Here is a 6,945-nt window from a genome sequence, read left to right on the forward strand (position 1 = left end):
CTCATGAAGTGAAATAAACAGGTTTAATATCTCAAACACATTTTTTGCAACCTCATCTTGTATCTTACCAATTCAAAATATGATCATAGCATCTAATTATTTCATAGTAAAAAAAAACATTGTTTTAGCTGAGATGAGAATTTGCAACCTTGATTAATATCACAATTTGTTTGAACCAATTGTAAACATATTTCATAGGATGTTGGTGAAATGTCTAGTTTTTAAATATGGTGATTGCAAATGTGTTTGTGCCATTCCACGTTCTGCTAGCGAATGAGCAACATCAGGGTCTGTTGTCTCGTCACATGGCATTGCATTGAAAGTATTTTTTCATCGCGAAATGTTTTTTATTTTGCAAGTAGTTTTTGTGCCTTAGGTGACTCGCGCATTTCGGAAGGAAGCAGCCGATCCTGGCGAAGCCTACGGTCGGTCTGTTCAACTTTAACCCGCTTCGACGATATCGAAATTCTTGCCGCATCATTAGCCATAGTTAGCAGCAAGAACGGTTAAACAGTAGCAATCACACGGACGGTGTGTACAACTGGAAACAATAACCAGCAGAAAGCAGTGAGCCACCGCACGGACGGTGTGTACGACCGGCATCTATTGTGGCAGAGCAGCAACAGTATAAGCAGTAGAAACGGTAAGGGCAAATAGTAGCACGTATCTGTTTTTTGTATACCCATTCCTCTGTCTGTTTGCTTGTGAATCGTCTGTCTCTCCCCCAGTGGAATCGTTCCACATAGGGTGGTTCTTTAATAAAAAATTAATTACTTCTTAACGAAAGTTTTAAATTTCGTATGGATGAAGCACAGGGGGGCGTTCAGCCTCCCAATGATAAAGTAAGAAAGCGTCATTACCAGACGTCTTCTGCTTCGCCTTGGGTTGTCTACTTTCGGCAGAAAGAGAAAGCCCTAAACTTCTTAGGGATTAAAAGAACGTTGACGCGTCGTTTCCCGGGGACCGAATTTTTTATTTATTTATTTATTTATTTATTTATTTATTTCATCAACCGATGTAGACTAGTACAAATACATATACAAATTTGTTTTTCTTAAGAATATTAAAAAATATATTGTCAGCTATTATATTTTTACTTCCTACGAGTTATGATTCCGTATGGAGTTAAAATATTGTTTTAGTTTATGCCGAGACATTGAAAAGTCAATGGTTTCGCAGTATTGATTGTAAGACGCCATCATGCGATTTAATGGCCCAAATTTTGCATAATTTGTGCGATGATGGGTTACGGCAAATAAATTTCGATTTCTGAGTTGTCGAGTAGGTACATAAAAATTTAATTTTGATAAAAGTTCTGCTGAGTTAATGCGCTGCGAAACGATATCGTTTACAAACGAAACCATTGCATATTCACGACGCTCTTTTAATGTTTGTATGTTTATAAGCATGCAGCGTGCTTCATATGATGGAAGAGGAAATGATGTCCAACCTAATTTACGAAGGGCATATAATAGAAATTGCTTTTGTACTGATTCTAATCTTTCTTCGTGCGTGATTGAAAATGGAGACCATACAATGCTGCAATATTCCAGTATTGACCTCACATAGGCAATATATAGTGTTTTAATTGTGTATGGGTCCTGAAAGTTATAGCAAAAGCGCTTGATAAAGCCTAGCATGTTATTTGCCCTGTGAATAATTGTATTGTAATGGTCTATGAAAGTTAGTTTGGAGTCTAAGATAATCCCTAAATCCCTGACTCTTTCACATTTTTCTACATTCTGATTTCCTAATGCAATTGAAATGTTTGATGGTGTTCTTTTTCTGCTAAATGATATTAAGTTGCATTTTTTTACATTCAGTTCTAATAGGCTTTTTTTACACCATGTGTAGAATATGTGTATTTCACTCTGGAATATATTGATGTCTTCATCATTTTTTATTTCCAAAAAGAGCTTCATGTCGTCGGCATAGATTAGCAATTTTATTTTTTTGAGAATGAAGGAAATGTCGTTTACGTACAGAATAAAAAGAAGAGGTCCCAGATGAGAGCCTTGCGGGACTCCTGAGGTGACTTGAATTGGGGTCGATTTCTTTCCGTTGAATTTAATTATTTGTTGGCGGTTAGTTAAATATGATTCAAGCCATTTCAGGAGTCCTGGCTCAATTCCAATTTCTTTCAATTTGAAAAGAAGCATTGGTATGTCAATTCGGTCAAATGCCTTGCTAAAGTCTGTATAGAGAGCTTCTACGTGGTTTCCATTATCCATTGCATTTAATGAATAGTCTATAAATTCAAGTAAATTTGTCGAGGTCATTTCATCAGGTCAATCGGAACAAACTGCGTATAACTGCGCTCACATATAAAGTCTCAAATGAGATTGCTGACGACGAGGGTTACAATGAAGAGTATTACGTCTACATCCCATCTCGAGATGTGGAGATAGACGGCGTAGTCTCTGCAGTGAGCCTGACGTGTGATGACAGCGCCTTCAAAATGCTGCTACATCTACCGTGGACGTTCTGGGTTGCAGGATATTGTATTCAGCGACCACGGTAGATGGTCAAAAGACTTACTCCCCTTCAGGCTCACTACAGGTGTCTTTCGCTGGATCGGTTCTCCCAAAGTTTTTAGAAATTGAAAATGTTTTTTTCCCGGTGCGAATTTTTGTACCAAGGGTATATAATTGTACCAACTGCAAAAAGTTGGGACACACAGCTGCTTTTTGTGACAACAAGCCCCGTTGTGGCAAATGTAGCCAAGACCACATGGAGGGTGCTTGCCAACAGGAAGCAACTAAATGTTCTTACTGTGGCAAAGAACCTCTTCATGCTTTGCAGGACTGCCCCGCGTACAAGAAGCGTACTAACAATGTGAAGCGTTCTATAAAAGAACGCTCCAAGCTGACGTTTGCAGAAATGGTTAAGTTGCAAAATGGAACCTTTGCTTCGTTGGCATCAGCCGCTCAAAATGAAAACACTTTTGAGATTTTGTCTTCCGATGAACTAGACTCTGACATAGCAGATGAGAGTGAGTCTCCGGAGGTACACGCCCCCGGTAAAAGGAAGCCGACTAGCTCCCCGGGAGTGCGCCGGAAAAAAATAAAACCACTCTCAAAAACTGGCAAAAGTCTGAAGGTAGCGGGGATTCATTGAAAAAGCCGAACAAATCGGTAATTGCTGCTCCATCTAATCCTTGCTGCAGCTATTCCACTCCACCGCTACCTAATAAAGGTAATCGTAGAAGGTTACCAAAAATAAACACCACGTCTACTCGCAATTCAAAGAAAACTCTCCCGTCCAAGCGAGGAAAGATTAAATTTAAGGACATTGTGGATAATATTTTGAATGCCCTCGGCTTTCCCGACGAATCACCACTTGGAGATAGACGGCTTATTGACCTGCTTGTTCCTATAGTCGGAAACTACTTCAAGCAATTGCCTGTATCATGGCCCCTCATTGGTGAATTCATATCTTTCGATGAATAATTCATCGAGTGAGGATCAAGATATGATCACTTTATTACAATGGAACTGTCGTAGTTTAATACCTAAATTAGACTCGTTCAAGTATTTGATTCACAATTCTGATTGTGATATATTTGCACTCTGTGAAACTTGGCTTTCTTCTGAAGATGAACTAAACTTCCACGATTTTAACATTATCCGCCTAGACCGAGATGATTCATATGGTGGCGTACTTTTGGGGATCAAAAAGTGCTACTCCTTCTATAAAATCTCAATCCCAATAATTTCAGGCATTGAAATTGTCGCTTGCCAAATAAATGTGAAGAACAAAGATCTTTGCATAGCTTCTGTATATGTCCCATAGACTTCCATAAACCACCGTCAGCTTTGGAGTTCAGTTGATATCCTTCCATCTCCAGTTCTAATACTGGGCGATATGAACTCACACGGTACTGGTTGAGGCGAATCATACGATGACAATAGAGCGGGTATTTTCTATGATTTGTGCGACGATTTCAACTTGACTATCTTGAACACTGGTGAAGCAACACGTATAGCAAACCCTCCTGCTCGAGAGAGCCGTCTTGACATATCTTTGTGCTCTAACTCACTATCATTAGATTGTCTGTGGAAGGTTATCAATGATCCCCATGCACACTTAATCTAGCTCGGTAAAATCTCCAACAGCCGATTACCTCGGCATTTGCTTTTGCTGATATCTCTGCAAAACATCTGTTTGTTAGCTGATATTTCAGCAAAATGTTATTTGTTAGCTGAGTCTCGGCAAATGTTTTACTGAATCTCAGCAAAATAAATTGCAGAACTGCTCGGCTGTTGGTATCTCGGCGAAAAATTTTAAGTGTGTGGTAGTGATCACTTACCAATTATTATTTCAATCAAAAGTGGTCATCTAAAAAAAAAAAGATCAGTCAATTCAAGTTCCTTTTGACCTCACGAGGAACATTGATTGGCAAAAATTTGTATCGGCGGTAACTCTTGGTATTGATTCTACCGATCCTCTACCACCACTGGAAGAGTATCGTTTCTTTACCGAACTAATCTACAAAAGCGCATTAGAAGCTCAGAAACGACGTGTTTCAAGTGCATCCCTCAAAAGAAGACCCACCACCCCTGGATGGGATGACGAATGCACAAAGTTGTATCTTGAGAAATCCGATGCCTTTAAAGATTATCGTAGACATGAAAGATCTGAGCTTTTTGAAAAGTATCTAAAGCTTGAAAAAAAGCTTAAAAACTTACTAAAAACAAAGACTTTCTAGAGAAACCTCGATGACAACGCTTTGGAAAAAGGCTCGCTATATGCGAAACCGCTCATCTTCCAATGTTAGTGAAGAATACTCCTCACAATGGATATTCGACTTCGCTAAAAAGGTTTGTCCAGATTCTGTTCCAGCACAACCAACTTTACGGGATACAGCCCGAAGTAACGGTTCTCTGGATGAGCCATTCACAATACTGGAATTTTCAATGGCACTTCTTTCATCGAATAACTCTGCTCCGGGAAGCGATATGATCAAATTCGACCTTCTAAAAAACCTCCCTGATATCGCTAAAAGACGATTACTTAACCTATATAATTCATTTATGGAATTCAATACAGTTCCACCAGCATGGCGACAGGTTAAAGTAATAGCTATTCAAAAGCCTGGGAAACCAGCGTCTGATCACAATTCTTACCGTCCGATCTCTATGTTATCATGCCTGAGGAAATTATTAGAAAAAATATCCTATTAAGACTTGACCATTGGGTTGAATCAAACAATCTACTTTCAAATACGCAATTTGGTTTCCGAAAGAGTAAAGGAACAAACGATTGTCTAGCGATGCTTTCATCTGATATTCAACTGGCCTTTGCGCATAAGGAGCAATTGGCTTCAGTCTTTTTGGATATTAAGGGCGCATTTGATTCGGTTTCCATAGACATACTGTCAGACAATTTGCAAAGTAGTGGATTACCCGGTATTTTGAATAATTTCTTGTATAATTTGCTGTCAGAAAAACAAATGACCTTCAATCTAGGTCAACTGACAACTTCTAGAATTAGCTACATGGGCTTACCCCAAGGTTCATGTTTAAGTCCCTTACTTTATAATTTCTATGTCAACGATATTGATAACTGCTTAGATAATCTATGCACGCTTAGACAGCTTGCAGACGATGCCGTGGTTTCCATGAGAGGTCCACGTGCGGAAATCTTGCAAAGACCATTGCAAAATTCCCTAAATAATCTGTCTTTCTGGGCAAGAAATTTAGGGATCGAGTTTTCACCGCAAAAAACTGAATTGGTAGTGTTTACAAGGAAGCGGTTTCCAGCCCAACTGCGTCTAAATCTTTTGGGCAGAGACATTACCCAATCTTTAACCTTCAAATACCTTGGAGTCTGGTTTGATTCAAAATGCACTTGGGGTACCCACATTACGTATTTGAAACAAAAGTGTCAACAAAGGATCAACTTTATACGATCAATTTCCGGGACATGGTGGGGTGCTCACCCGGAAGACCTCATTAAACTATATAAAACGACTATTCTTTCAGTTCTTGAGTATGGCTCTTTTTGCTTCCTCTCGGCAAGAAAAACCCACCTAATTAAATTGGAACGCATTCAATATCGTTGTTTACGTATTGCCCTTGGCTGTATGTCACACAATATGGGCCTAGAGGTCCTAGGGGGCGTAAAACCCCTGCAGAATCGTTTCTGGGAGCTCTCATTAAGAATATTGATTAAATGTAGTGTCAGTAACAACCTTGTGATTGAAAACTTCGAAGAAATGCTCGAATTGAGCATACAGTCTAGATTCGTGCGAATCTATCTTAATTATATGTCATCGGATATTAGCCTTCCTTGCTATAACCCCTCTCGTGTATGCTTTACTAACTACAGTTCCCCCATTTACTATGATCTCTCCATGAAACAGGCTATTCAAGGAGTTCCAGATCAACTTCGACCTATCTCAATTCCCCGCATTTTTGCTGAAAAGTACCAACAAGTCAATTGCAATAGAAGATTTTTCACTGATGGATCACGCATTGATGGATCCACTGGCTTCGGCGTCTTCAATGAATACTCAACCGCCTTTCGGAAACTTCAGGAACCTTGTTCCGTTTATGTTGCTGAGCTAGCAGCAATCAACTTCGCATTGGGGATGATTTCCGATATGCCCATAGACCATTACTTCATCTTCTCGGATAGTCTCAGTTCGATTGAGGCTATTCGGTCGATGAAACAAGGTAGGCACTCATCTTATTTCCTTTCAAAGGTAAGGGAGCAGATGAGTTTGCTGGTCGAAAGATCATATATGATTACCACATTGCTCAATTCCAGGAAATGAGAAGGAAGACTCTCTCGCAAAGGTGGGCGCACAACAAGGCGAGATTTATGATAGAAGAATTTCACATGATGAATTTTTCCCATTAGTACGTCAGAGTTCTCTTTTAAGTTGGCAAAACGATTGGACAAGTAATTCTCTTGGGCGGTGGTTACATTATATTATTCCAA

This window comes from Ochlerotatus camptorhynchus, unplaced genomic scaffold (assembly GCF_037179485.1).
Source record: "Ochlerotatus camptorhynchus isolate MF236.1 unplaced genomic scaffold, CSIRO-AGI_Acam_v1.1 ptg000183l, whole genome shotgun sequence".
In the NCBI taxonomy this organism is placed as follows: domain Eukaryota; kingdom Metazoa; phylum Arthropoda; class Insecta; order Diptera; family Culicidae; genus Ochlerotatus; species Ochlerotatus camptorhynchus.